This window comes from Mesocricetus auratus, unplaced genomic scaffold (genome assembly GCF_017639785.1).
Source record: "Mesocricetus auratus isolate SY011 unplaced genomic scaffold, BCM_Maur_2.0 Super-Scaffold_100009, whole genome shotgun sequence".
NCBI classification, from domain to species: domain Eukaryota; kingdom Metazoa; phylum Chordata; class Mammalia; order Rodentia; family Cricetidae; genus Mesocricetus; species Mesocricetus auratus.
Genome location: NW_024429193.1, coordinates 2,002,090 through 2,016,933, shown reverse-complemented (window position 1 = coordinate 2,016,933; position 14,844 = coordinate 2,002,090). Strand labels below are relative to the sequence as shown.

Genomic DNA, 14,844 nt, shown 5'->3' with positions numbered 1-14,844 from the left:
TTCTGAATGTCATTGATGTTCTTATAATGCAAAATGATGAGAACATTTTTATCTAGGAAAAAAATGTTCATTTTCAAAGGAAAAAAATTCTTTTCTCAGAAAATTGTAAGTAGAAAATATGGAAGATGGGTTAAACAAAAAGAATATCTTATGTGTGTGAGAAATAGTGGGCTGGGTCTAAAGCCAGGTTTTATGTTGAACAAATTGATCTCTCAAGCGGTATTTCTATAGAGGTTAGCTAACTTATCTGCTGATTCACTGAGAATTCTCCACTAAACTCTACTGGACCCCAGTTAATGAGATAGTATGACTTTGTTTTGTTTATATACAGGTTATTGTGCCAACGAATGATCTAGGAAGATTATTCATTGTCACTCTCTTCTGTGTAAAACTATTTCAATATGGATCATGCTGTTTAGACTCCAGAACCCTCATGTAGCTCCGCATGCTTGACACCCACACCTACTCAATGACCTGTGTGTCCCAATGGGGAAAGATGAGCCAATTAACCAAACTCTTTTTTGTTTGTTTCTTTGTTGGGATGAAGCAAGAAATAGACTTTGCTAGCTAAAGCAGACAGGAAGAAACATGAGACCAGCTAGTTACATTAATGTAAGAGTAAAACTGCAAGAGTGCTCGCTATCGATGGCCTAACATCAAGAACAGAATGGCCCTCCTGCTCCACCCTGTGTGTGGCATGTTCATGTGACTGTGTGTATCCATTCATGCAGAACACATTTACCGACTGCTTCTCGGTGACAACGGATGTCAAGCTCTGAGGCTTCAAAGTGATTATTGTTCTCACAGACCCCACAGTCCAGAGGAGAGAAGAGAAGGAAGCCAGGTGAGCACTCAACAGGGAAGCCTCACCTAGGCTTGCTGCACTTAGGTAGACCAGCTGTCTCCCTCTAATAAAAGTGAGTGCTCTTGTCTCTCTGTAATCTCATCCACCGAGCTGCTAGAGGGAGTGCTGTCCACACACTTAGTCCTGCTCTCTTGTTTTATTTTCTTGCTGCAGATGGTTTTGTTTTGCTTTTGCTGTTTTGGGACCACGTCTTTCTTCAAACTCTACAAACCTCCTGTTAAGCCTCCTAAGTATGTGGGTTATGGATGTCTGCCCCACGACTGTATCATACTGATTTTTAATGTGTTGTTTGGGTATCTCACCAAATCTCTGAGGAAGCTATGGTGTCTTATCTATGTTTGTGTTCCTCCAGTCTATGGAGAATTTGTGTTCCTCCAGTCTATGGAGAATTCTAAGAAGTCAGTTATAGAAACAGCCAGAAGCTGCTCCTGTGCAAACTCCTCTAAAGAAGCTGAGCTACTTAGAGAAGTTCTAGTGATGACCACCTTTAAAAAAAAGTTTATGGTACAACCTCTCCCTGAAGAGGTATTACTAAGTGAAATCCATTAAAGTTTCACAAAATGGTTTGTTTTGTGTCCTGGGATGTAAAACATTGCTATTTGGCTTAAATATTGCTAATACAGACAGTACAAGAGGACTATATTTTTAAATATGGAAAATTGCTCAAGGAAAAGTTCATCTCTACAAATGAAATCTCCATGAGCCAGGGATACATTGATTGAGATCCTTTTGATTGCAAGTAACAAAATCCAACTGACATTAATTTGGAGACTTACTGTAAGCTTACTTTGGGACTTTTGAAAAAGTTGGAACAAGGAAAGTGAGTATTGGCTAAAAGAAGAAAAACTTGGCTGCCGCCAAATCTTCCCTGCTTCCTCTTGTCCTGGAAGTTATCATTTCCTTGTGTTGAGTTTCCTCTATTCTGTAGACGTCCCCGTTTAATTTCAATATCCTTGAGAAGCTTCCATTTAGGCCACATTCGTAGGTAACAGAGGTTAGGGATTTCAAAAGACAAAATTCAGTCCCTGTATATCCTCAAGAAGTTCCTACATATATCTGACTCAGCTCTCTTAGCTACAAGTCAAAACTCTACAGGAGAACAGTGGTTGTGATGAAGACATTCATCCCGAACCCCAACACATTTACAGGGTTAAGATCACACTTTACTAAAACAATAGCTTCTTCTACAACCATGTGAGTCATGAGGGAGAAAATACCCAGAGATGGGAGACTAATTGTAAGTTCAACAAACGTCCACTATGAGAAAGAATTGGAAAAAATGGGATTTTAAGTATAAAGTTGAGTTAGCACTAGCCCCATAATAGCAAGAATTCAACATGCCAGGTAAATAATCTCTTAAAATATCTGCTTATTTTTGTGGCACAACTTCCCTCAAAATGTTAGTCTGTGGTATCCCAGAGACATCCACTCTCCCAAATAGTACAGGCTGTTGCCACTGCTCTTGGTTGCCTATCTGGGCTTGGTGGCTAGACCCCATTACCAAAGACACCACACACTTTGGCCACAGAATATGAAGAAATCAAGTTGGTACTAACCAAAAAGGTTTCTCCCTACTGGCTAGCTTTCCTAGGACTGAGAGGTACTATGTAGGTTGCTGAGGAAGAGAAGCCATCAGAAGTCTTAGTCGCATGCGAACCTGTGAGCTGCAATAACGATGGGAATGACGAGATGTATCCAAAGGTGCAGTATTGGCACTAATGTGCTTTATGATTGAATTAAGGCCCAATGCAAGGAAAGGACGTACGTCTGGCACAGAAAATCTGGCTAGAACCCATGTTTTGGGGAGTAGGGGAATCACCGAGCATAGGGGTGAACATAACTACTACTATTTGGCAAAGTGGACACAGTATCAGACTCCCTGTGAAAAGGATACAAAGTTCCAGAGAGAAAGGATGGTGTAGCAAGCACTTGATTTTACTCTGGGGAGGTGGGGCATCTGAAGCAGAGCAGAGCAGCGATACTGAAGCACTGCTGAAGCTACTCTTTTGAGAACAGACAGTGTTGGGAAGGAGGAAGAGAGCAAGGGAGGGAGGAATTAGCTATAGAAACAACGTAAGCAAGAAATGAGCAGAAGGGGAATGTGAAATTTGAGAGAAATGAGCTGCTGGAGCCGCCTACAAGGAGCGCTGTCAGACTCACTCCTGAAGACAAGAGCAAGCATCTGAATGTCCAGACGCTTGTGCGCTAAGTCTCTGTTTTCTGTAGTGAATTGTAAACTGGCTTTAGAAACTGGGGTAGAGTTAGTCATGCATGGCAGGTGAGCCCCTTTCGGGTGCCAGTGAGATGCTATGTAGAAAGACCAGCACAAGCAGCCAAGTTAGGCAAGCAGGGAAAACTGGAGACTTAATTTTGAGTAATTTTCCCCGTAGAGGTTTTTTAGAGCCACGGATTAGCTGAGCTCATGCACAGTGGTGACCCTGAGAGAGAACCAAAGATGAGCTCCAGGGACACTGCGGATAGAGATAACATGTTGAATTCTCTGTTTTTCTGACGAGGAAACAGAGGCTCAGGCATGGTAAGTAACAAGTCCACATACTTGGTAAGACACAGCCCCACATATCAAATTCAGGACTGCAGAAGAACATTAATCACACAGCACTTGGTGGTAAACCACCACAAAAATCTGTCAGTGAAAGCAGCAGCCCCCAGACACAGCACCAGGAGTCTGCAGAGGATTGACTTCCAAATGTCTGTCCACACACGGTGCTTCCTAGGGTGTCTGGGCCCCTCTCAATGAGTTTCTGGTTAGTAGATCTGGGAAGAATCTGTAAAAGGTGTTGTTCTTCAGGCTGTAAAAGGTGTTCTTCAGGCTGCACAGACGGCAACAGGACACAACAATGTGAGACCCTCCTGAGAGAAGCCTGAAGCACAACTGATCAACTGATGACTGGTAATTCCCAGTTCGGATATGCCTGGAATGATCAGATTTCTTTTACATAAGATAGGTTCCCCCAGGATCTTGGGGTCTGTCTAGTATGAGTCCGTGAAGGCATGAGTTGGAACCAGTACTACCAAAGTCTCCAGGACTTCTCTGTATGCCTCCCATATTAACCCTGGAGTCCTTACTGAACACGCACACGCATGTGCACCTGCACTTGGAGGCCTTTGGGAAAGATGAGTAAACCCATTGTTTTCCAAGGGGCTCTCTGCACATGATGCTACTGATAGTACTTGTGGTTACTCCAAGCTGAGATGTGCTATAAATGGGGGGGAAAAATGACTTCAAGCTGTCTCATCAACTAAGAACTTGGTATCCATTAGACATTGAAATACAATTTGTATCCACTGCCTGTGAGGTTCAATAAGACACGCTGAGGCTCATCTCATCTGTGGCTTTCCTCTGTTTTCAGTGTGCTACCTTAAAAAACATGGAAATTGACTCGTGGCTTGTACTGTTCACTGAGGACAGCCATAAGGGCGTATAACCTTGTCCATGTTCTCACTGGGGGATAATCACTCCACATCCTGAACTCCCCCCACCCCCCTCCCCCGAAGTCCTCTTGTTTCCGACTTTGCAACGACTTTCTCAGAACACCTTCCAGGTAGCTCTTCACTCGCCCGTGTCTGGAAGGTCCCAGGCCTTACCTTGTCAGCCTGTCCCACCTGGACCCAGAGTGAATGAATGCAGATGTCTGTGAACAGCAAACCCCTCTGCTCTCCTTGCCTGGGACCCCATAGATGATGAACTGCACAGCCCAGACCCCCTGAGTCTTGCCCTGACATGCTGCCAGTGACATCCACAGCCTAGACCCTTCCCCTAAAGATTAGCACAAGAAGCAGATTGGAGTAAAACTTGTCAGTCTAATTTGCTACTCATTAGCAGGTTTATGAAGATCAGTTGTGAAAGAGATTGAAGCATAAAGCTAATGTGACACTGTGAATTATCTCACATTGTCAGCCCTCCCCCCCCCCCCACTGCACTGTGGTTCGCTCTCATTAGGGGAGGTAGGCAGGGTCTGGGTTATTTGTTTCTGGGCCTTGTCTCCTCTTTCCTGCTGCTGCAGCAGCCGGGCACTTGTGGATACCGAGTGCTAACAGTGGTGCTGTGCTTTAATTCCCAGCACTGAGAGTCCTGCTTCCGTTTGATTTCACTAATCTGTGATTGGCAGCGCTTTTTTCATACTGAATTCACACCAGCTTGCCGATTTAGGCATCACTGATTCTCTCCGATGGCGTTTGCTTTTATGACAGGATGGATGAGTTATTTAGGCTCCTTTACCCACGCAAAGTACTGTTCATCACAGCGTGTTTTGCTAATGCCGTGTTACTATTTCCTGTGACGCCTCCAGCTGCATCGGGAACTATTTGGTCACCTCCAGGAGGACCTGAGTTGTGTGTTGCCATTGTGAAATATTCTTCATACACAATAAAACAGTCTAACTTTCAAATGTGTTTAGGAACCCACAAGCCCCTGTTACTTATCTTCAGATCATCAGAGAGGGAAGAAACATATTTCCTTGTGTCTCGTGGGAGAATGGGAAGATTTCTTTTCCTAGCCACCACAGCCTTCATTTTCTACACTTGGAGCTAATATAAAATTGTCTACTTTTATGTTTTTCTTACTGATCTATAGGACTTTTGAAAAATCTATTGTGGGTGTAATTATTTTATGGAAGCCAATCCTGTTGCTTTTCATGAGGAGAATTCTTTTGTTAACTTCTTTATTAAATGTTTGCGAGTTTCACATTGTACACACCAATTCTGTCCACCTCCACGGCCTCCCACATCCCCCCCTCATCCTTGTCTTGCCCCTCCCCATGAAACAAAACAAAACAAAGTAAGCAAGCAAGCATACAAAAGCAAGAACAACAACAGCAAAACAAAAACCATAAACCAAAACAAAACAAAAAGCACACCAGGAACAGGAAAAAAACCTCTGCTTCTCCTTCTCTCCTGCCTCCCCATCACCTCTACCATCTGTCCAGGTGGCACTGGAGGCCTTGGGGTGTCCCTTTGTCCCATTAGATAGACTGACAAATGTTCATCGCAATGCGTCAATGGTTGGTTCAAGGCCCCTGGATTTTGGTACACCATTCTCTCTGGATCCTCACCAGAGCCCTTCTGGGGTATCCTGTGTCTTGGCGAGCTTGCAGGTTATCGTTCTACAGAACCAGTCCCTTCAACGGCTCCAGCAGGGCCTAAATGGGGTAGATGCTAGGGTGGGTCAACCCAAGGCCTGTTTGTGGGCCTGGGTGTTAGCCAGTAAGTTCAGATGGAGCCACTGGGGCCACCTACCTCGGATGCAGGGGCTGAGTCAGCTCCCCTACATGCATTCTCTCAAGGTAGATTCATCCTCACCTGTGGCGAGGGGTGGGACCCTCTCTATGGGAAGATTTTTTTTTTTAGAAACAAGCTTGCTTCACATGTCAATCCTAGCTCCCTCTCACTCCCCTCCTCCCCTACTCCTCCACTTGGCCTCTCCAGCCCCCCACCCAATCCCCACTCCATTCCCCAAGGAGGGTGAGGCCCTCCATGGGAATATCAAGAGTCTGTAATTTTGTTTAGGGCAGGGCCTAGGCACTCTCCCAAGAGTCCAGGCTGAAAGAGCATCTCTCATTGTGGGATGGGCACCCAAAGTCCATTTGTATGCCAGGGATAAGTACTGATCTACTACCCAAGGCCCCATAGATTGCCGGCCTCCTCTCTGACACCCACATTCAAGGGGATCTGGATAAGAAGATTCTTTACAGTGTCCAGGATAGGGTCTTCTTAGTCACGTCCAAAAATTCACTTCCTGTATTTCTTATTTCGATTGCTCTGATGCAAGTTAATTTCACATCTCCCAGGTAGGAGAAAAAAATGTACCATGCTGTTATTTCTCACGGTGCTGGGGACTTTGGTGCCTTTTGAGGTGAAACATGATAGATCTTCTTGCCTCTACAGCTCCCCAGTACCATTTATTCAATGTTGGTCACATCATTAGTCATGTAATAATGCCATCGTTCATCGCGCCACCTGTGAATATTGGCTTCCGGTGACTCACTCAAAGCATGTTTCAGTGATGATGGTCACAGATGAGGCTTCAGCCCAGAATTCTGAGAGAGGCATGTATCATAGTTCATTGTCTGATAATTAAATTCATTGTTCAAATTTTTTATAATATAAATGGAGGGAAACAATTCTTCAACCATGCCTCCTGTTGAACTTACAGCAATTTTCTGTATTTCCAGTGTGATCTCTTTGGATGCTTGGCCACTTTTGCTTTCAGCATACCACCAACAGGGAGAACGCTTGAGGAGCCTACGGGCAAGGTGAAAAGAATGACCGCATTCATCAAAAGGAGCGGCCCATCACTGAGAAAGCACAGTCTAAGATTATCTAGGGAGAACACAGTGATGTCACTGACCAGAACCAGACATTGATTACAGAACCCTCAGAAAAGGCAAGGGTGGGTGGCCTTGGGAAGACTGCCTGTTACCCAACGCAGAACACCCATATACATTAGGGTGAGTGCCCTGGTTGTCAGGGGAGGGTACTGTGTACACAGTGTTAGAGATGCCTACCCCATCCCCATCGCCTTCTAGTGCTGAAGGCCAGAGACATTGAACCACAGTCAGTCACGTAAGATCTGATGCGCAAACTTGGACATGCAGCACCACTGTGAGTTGAGTTGGACCCAAGTCTGTCTGCAGCCATAGCTTAGACTTATCCCATTGCACTTACAAGAGCCATGTGATCCTATAGAACAACAACAACAAAGAAAACCAGTATATTGGCCAGTGGGAGCATTCTTTCCATACCTCCGTTCTGGTCTTGTATACGGTGCACAACTCTAAGATGGTCCCACTGGCATAGCTTCCAGAGCTCCTCAGAGCATCTAGTTATCAAGTGAATGGGTCAGAGAGGAGTATCTAAGACTACCTCAAAGGTAAAAAAAGTGGTACTGTGACCCATCCAGTCATGTCGCACCCTACCTAAATGACACTGCCACCCATGGTCTCCAGGTCAGGGGAAGGATAGCTAAAAGTTTTAAGGGAGATGATACAGGTTAGATCTGGACCGTTCGTGATGGACCCACACATTGAAGGCTCGGGTACCAGCTCATGATGCCAACGAGAGGTGGTGGAACCCATAGGAGGTAGGCGTAGTCGCTGACCTGTGTTTGAGGTATATATTTAGGTCCTGTGCTTAGGACATGCCCTTGAAGAGGATACTTGGGAGCCTACATCTTCCCCCATTCTCTCTTGCTTCCTGGAAACCATGAAGTAGATAAACCTCCTCCCATTGACACACCCATGAAGACGACTGTAGCACCATAAGCCCAAACTGATGGGGGGTGAGTGACTGTGAACAAAAATGTCTAAAGCCATGAAATGCCTTTCCCCCTTGAAAGTTAAGTATGTCAGGTGTCAGAAAGCTGATTAATGCAGAGGGCAACTTAAACTGTGAGGGTGTCTCTGCTGGACTTGAGTGATGATGGCTGTGATATATTACATCTGAGGATGAAAGATTCTGAAGTATCTTCAAGAGAAGTCTAGTGAGAAGACTCTAACCTCATGGAAACCTGGGGAAAGGGACATTCTGGCTGCTGGTGTGCCTGTAGCCATGCCCACTCACCAACCACGCAGGGATATTTTCTGCCACCTTCTTTAACTGTCAGATTGACCTCCTACCTATGTTCCCTGGTTGTCCTCACACTCTCCCTGTGTAACCACTCCAGAGTTCACTCACCCTTGTGCACATCCATTTTAGCCTGGAGATAAAAAATTAAAAAAAAAAACTGTCCTGAGAATTTACAGTATTTTCTTACTGGAGTAGTAAAAAAAAATGTGCATTCTCTTCCAGAGGCCCTTCATAATTCTGAATCTGGAAGTGCCCTAACTGACATTGATGCTGCTCATGCAATCCAATAAAAGCATACATACAGTGTCGGGCAAATCCTAGTGACCACAGCACCATGGTGTCAAATTCTGTGTGCTCACTCTTTTTCTCTCCCAAGCAATGTGTTACGGCAGCAGACGCATGGCTTCTGAGACTTTCAGGCCAGGGTTCAAGGTCTCCTGTTGCTGTGATGAAAAACTCTCTGACCAAAAGAGACCCGTGGGAGAAAGAGTTTATTTGGCTTACACATCCAGGCTACGTGTGACAGTCTGCCATTGAAGAAAGTCAAGACAAGAACTACAGTCAGGAACGTGAAGGCAAGAGCCAGGAAGGACACTTCTTGCTGGCTAGGTTCATGCTTTGCTAACTTTCTCATGTAGCCAAGACCACATGCCTGGTGCTGTCCACTATGGGCTCTGCCCTCCTGTTCCTTTTATAATCAAGACCACATGTCCACTATGGCTTTGGCCCTCTTGCATTCTTTTATAATCAAGATAGCCCCCCACCCCCACACACACACAGACGTGCCCACAGGCCAATCTGACCTAGGCAATTCCTCAACTGAAGTTTTCCTCCCACATGGCCCCAGGCTGTGTCAAGCTGACAATTAGAGCTACCAGGACAGTGACACTTATTTCATCTCTCTGCTTTGATTTTTTTTTGGAAGAATGGGGTTAATAACACTGGCCCAGTAGGGTAATTACAAAGATTAAGTGGGATGCCGCATATAAAGCCCCTGGCAAATCCAAAGCTGAGCATTCTAGATCATTCCATGCTGCTTTGCCCTTTCACGTGCAAGCACCTGGTGCTCTCTCGGTCACCTGAGGCACTGGCATATGCCCTCTCAGCCCCAGGGGAATCCTGCTCACACCCCTGACTTATTTCATCCTTTAAAGTAAACTCACAGCATTTTTGCAGGGTCAGGAATTCTCTGTGGCTCATGGCAGTGGAAGAGAAGATTGCTTCAGAGGTGAGCTGCAATCTACACCAGGCTAGAAGCAACACTGGGGTTTACACAGGTCCTCAGAAAAGCAAGCCGTTTAAAAACCGACACTGTACAGCATCACTTCCTGTTTCTACACAGCTTCCTTTAACATTTCCTCACCAACGCTTACATATAAAAGTCTCCATTGTCCTTCAAAATGTTGCCTAAAATGTACCAATTTTGGAGCCTATACTCAAAGAGAACAAATTCACTTTTTGTCTCACTCACCTAACCACTCACTCACTGTTCTCTGGACTAACCAGAATAACTTATCGCACAAAGAAACATGAATCGTATCTTTGTCATCAAGATAGTAATGCCAAACACAGTTCTTTGATTTTAAGCTTTTACCCAGAGCGTGCGTTGAAACTCCAAGCACCTCTAAGTTCTTTCTCTATTAACTCATACTGAGGTGAACTCTCTACTGCCGATATGCCAATACCTACTTCCTTGGAATTGGAGTAGAAGATTTGAACACAGGTCCCCTTGGGGTGATCTGGTCTTTCTGTCTTCCTTAAGCCATGCTGCAGACCAGTGTCTGTCAAACTGTAAGCCTATTACAACATGCCCCACCAACCTCCCAACCTCTGAGCACATGCCACACCCACTGCAATTCTGATAGGGTGCACTAGAATATATTGGTGTACAGCCTAAGTGCCTATATGCTTTTTTCAAATTCAAACAGCTGTGATGTGCACCGATGATGTTGAGAACCATTCTTGGGAACTGACCAGTTGTTCCTGGATGCACAATAAAACCTATGTCTTAGTCACTGTCCTCTCAATAAGTTGACCAAGGCAACTCTTAATAAAAGAAAGCATCTAACTGGAGTCTCTTTACAGGTTCACAAGTTTAGTCCATTATCATCATGGCAAAACCTGTGGTGAAAGGCAGGCAGGTATGGAGCCTGATCTTCAGGCAAGAGAGTGGGCCTGGAATAAGCTCTTAAAACCTCAAAGCCCACTCCCAGCAACACACCTCCTCCAGCAAGGCCACACCTCCTAATCCCTCCCAAAGAGTTCCGCATCCTTGATGACTAAGCATTTTAGCTTGTGGTGACCCTTCTCATTAGAACCATCATACCTTCTTCTCTGAACATCCAGATCCAAGCAAGGCCCCAGGCAGCCTTTCAATTTGCTCATACAGCCTCATCCTTTAGAGTGCATGTCCCTGGGTATGTAGGAAGCCACACTGCAGAATTAGTCAGCACACTTCCTGTGCAGAATAGCAATAATGTGAGGGCAGAAACACTGCATCAGAAGCTGCCGAGAGTGGCTACTTCCCTTCTGCTGTTTCATACATCCCGGGAAACATTCTAAGCAGTCATGGCTGCCCCTGGAAACCACACGTTTATGTGAGGTACTTGGCATCACGGTGTTTCTTTTAAAATCCTATTCCAAACGCATCCAGGTTCTGAGATAAATCCTTCTTCAGTCATCCACACCGTTAACCTGGTACTATTTTTTTAATTTTCAATAATTGAGACTATAACATAATTGCAACATTTCTCCCTTCCTTTTCCTCCCTCCAAACTCTCCTTCAAGTCCATAGTCTCTTCTTTCACCAGTTGTTACGGCATGTGTAACTGTATTGGCGTATACGTGTTTATTCATAAATATAACCTGCCCAGTCCTCGTAATATGACTTGTATGTAAGTTTTCAGGAATAACCAATTGACGCTAGACAGTGAATGGGTTCTCAAACACGCCTGTGAAAATTACTGTCCCCAGGCATCAGGGGCTGCACTTGCTGCCCTCAGCGCAGCCCTGTGACGTCCTTTGGTCAACAGAATGAAAGTGAAGTCATCATTTACTTCCTGGAAGAAGATACAACCAGAAATGGTGTAGTTTACGTCTGCCTCCCTCGCTTTCTGGCCCCTTGGCCTTCTCCACAGTGACAGCGTCATCCCCTTGGGTTCTGGAAGAACAAGGGAAACCACAGGGAACATTCAGGATATGGACGTCATCGGAGACAGCCGCTCTGCAGCACCACTTCCGGACGTGTGACCCCTCACAATCATTCCTGGGCTTGGACCTCATTGGAGACAGCCTTTCTGCAGCACCACGTCCGGACGTGTGAGCCCTCACAATCATTCCTGGGCTTACATGCCACTTCCTTCTGCCTCTCCCTGGACCTCACCCTGCTTTCCTTGCTCACCCCACGTTGCTGCTCCAGCACCACAGAAGCCTCACCAGCACCGCTCTTGACTCTCTGAGTTTTCACCATGTCTCCTCCTATCGAAATTTCTGATCATAGATTGTGGCTCCACGGAAGTTCCCGTGCTTCCCTCTTTTATGACGTGGTTGCCCATCCCTTGATTTTTAAGTGCCAGGCTGCGAAGCTTACAGAACCCTCCCTGTAGGCGGAAACAGTGTTCTGCCATTAGCCATGTGACTTATTAGAGGCGCATACAGATGAGGTAATAAAAGGGTGGTTTACCGCACTGCTAACCACACCCACTTTAGGCATGACTAAAGACGTATACGGTCGTAGGCGGTGAACTACGTCACTAGCCAGGCCCACTTTTGGGCATGGCTAGGGTCGGTATGGAGGAAGGTATAAAAGACTGAACAGCGTTTCCCGGCATTCCGGCTTCCAGTTCGGCGGCGGAAAACTACTCGGCTCATCTAGGTTACTTGTTTGTCTCTTGTGAGTAATTTCTACAATAAATACTTACTTTTACTTTCAGTAAGTGTGCCGTTTATCGTTGCGACATCACCTCCCTCTTCACTCATCTACAGCATTGGTTAGGTTCTCCCCAAGTGATTTCGATGACAGGAGGACAGAAGGGGGGGGTCTTTCTCCTTATGGTTCTAATACTGTTATCTTTGGGCTATAGCTGTAAGAACAGGAGTGCATATTGGTAAGATTCTCCACATTTTAAAGGAATTCCTGGGGCTGGGGAGATGGTGCAGTCAGTGAAGTGTCAAGCAGGCATGAGGATTCGAGTTCCATCTTGTGGAATTGGTGAGCTCCAGGTTCAGTGAGAAACCTGAGTTTGAAAAAGATTAAGAAAACAGAAACAAAGAAGACAACTGACACCCACCTCTCTCTCTCTCCCTGTCTCTCTTTCTCTCTGTCTCTCTCTCTGTCTCTCTCTCTCTTTCTCTGTCTGTTTCTCTCTCTCTCTCACTCACTCTCACACACACACACACACACACACACACACACGTGTACATGTGCCCACATACATGTGCACACAGGAACAAGTACACATGTAGATAGTACACACACACACACAAATTAAACCAAAGGACATCCTATGAGATCAATTCACTAGGAAAATTTCCATTTTAAAATATCTCAAGTCCATAAACCTAGAGAACTGTTTAAGGTTGACCTGCCCTCCGTGTTTTCTTCCCGTCTTGGCTTTGGAATCCAATGCTTTTCTTTAGAGACAAGGTAGGAGGCCTTGCTCTCCTGGACTCTTCTCACCCTGTGATCCCTGGACCACACTCCCTTCTTAGTATTCAACATGTTCCTCGACCCTTGGCCATCTTTAGCACGAAATACAAAATATTGTCTTTCCTGAATCTATGTAAGCCCCAAGAGCTTCCTCGACTGTCTATCTGTGGGGTTGACTGTTACAGCCACGTGCAATAAATTACCTTCTGAAATATGCTTTTTTGTTGTTATTGTTTCTTATTTAAATAAACTTGAAAGTAAAAGGCCCATACAATTAAATTTTTTTCCTGAGGTTGAGGAAGGTTCTGCATAATGTATGATTACTTCAGTATTTATATGCATCATAACTAATTGACTCTAAATGGCTTTGATTTCTAAATGTGAGGCAACAGTCTGATGAACCACTAATCATTTTACAGGTCAATTCATGACATCTTTTGATGAGCCACCTAAGGATACAGTGGGTGAATGAGCTTCAGAAGTGAGGATTTAAGTGATGAGCTTTGTGAAAATAGCTTTTATAGTAGCATTGACAGGAGATGGGAAAAATCAAACCACAGAAATGGTTTTTATAATGGAGCTGATTTGCCCTAATAAAATCTAAGGAGCCTGTGTGAAGCAGAGACGGTGACGATCTTAACAGCTGAGGACAGCTGTACTGTGAGTGCTAAAGACTTGCCATGAGGAAAGAGGGGAGTGAGGGTGTTTAAAGACTGCACTCATATCCATGCAGCTGTTCTCCCACAATCTCTTAGCAAAGGCTCCCATCACAACTGCTGCATCTCTAGTGTTGGCGGAGGCTCGGTGGGAAGCAGAGCTCGTGCACGCAGTGGCTGCCACGAGATGCTCAACCACCCCGGTCAGTGGGTGTCGCAATGACTCTCGTCGCTATGACAAAATCTGACAGAAGCAACTTAAGGGGGAAGAGTTTGTTCCGGCTCACAGTTTGAGGGCAGCATCCACCATGGCAGGGAAGACCTGGAGGCAGAGTGTGAGGCCGTGGGTATCTCACATCTGTCGTCAGGAAGCAGGAGAGATGGATGCTGGTGCTCAGCTTACTTTAACCCAATCTAGAATCTCCACCGCAGATGTACCCAGAGACATGACCCCTAAGTGATTCCAGATCTGTCAGGCTGGCTACCAATGTCAACTCCAACCACACTCAAAGCCTCTGTTTGAAACCTTAACTTAGTAGTCCCTTTGTTTGCTCACAAAGGTTTGTGCTTAGTCCCCAAACGCATCAGCACATGACTGACTATATGACAGTTTGAACTTGGTTCCCTACTCCACCAGTACCGTGACTGTATTTGAGTTTGAACCTGGTCCCCAGCCCCATCAGAGCATGAACTGTGTAAGCTTGAACTTAGTCTGCTTTGCTTACTGTTACCTCCTAAATGCCATGAGTAGTTCAAATCACACAGTAGGCTCTTTTCTAAATTAGCTGATTGAATTAAGATTATCCATGAATCAGGACTCCCTGAGGCCATTTCTCAATAACAAAAGCTAAACTTCAGGCTGGGTTGTGGCTCATCTGGTAAAAAGCACTTGCCTCCCAACTGTGAGGACCTCAGTTCTGATCCCCACGGCTCACACTCAACCTTGGGTGTAATGGTGAACACTTGTAATCCTGAGATGGCAAGATGGGAAGTGGAGGCCCCTGAGGACCAACCCCAGGGGCCGTCCTCTGACCGCCGCATGTATACACACGTACAAATGCACACACTCACTTGTGCATAAGTGAACGCAC

At 45.4% G+C, this 14,844-nt stretch overlaps 1 long non-coding RNA gene across 1 annotated transcript; it reads right to left on the bottom strand.

Moving 5' to 3' along the window:
- Positions 1 to 11,165: 11,165 nt before the first annotated feature.
- Positions 11,166 to 14,242, bottom strand: LOC121142165. Its single transcript, XR_005879138.1, has 4 exons — positions 14,041 to 14,242; positions 12,370 to 12,531; positions 11,850 to 12,048; positions 11,166 to 11,609 (listed from the first exon to the last, which is right to left on the bottom strand). It is a non-coding gene; the product is annotated as an uncharacterized LOC121142165 (long non-coding RNA).
- Positions 14,243 to 14,844: the final 602 nt, after the last annotated feature.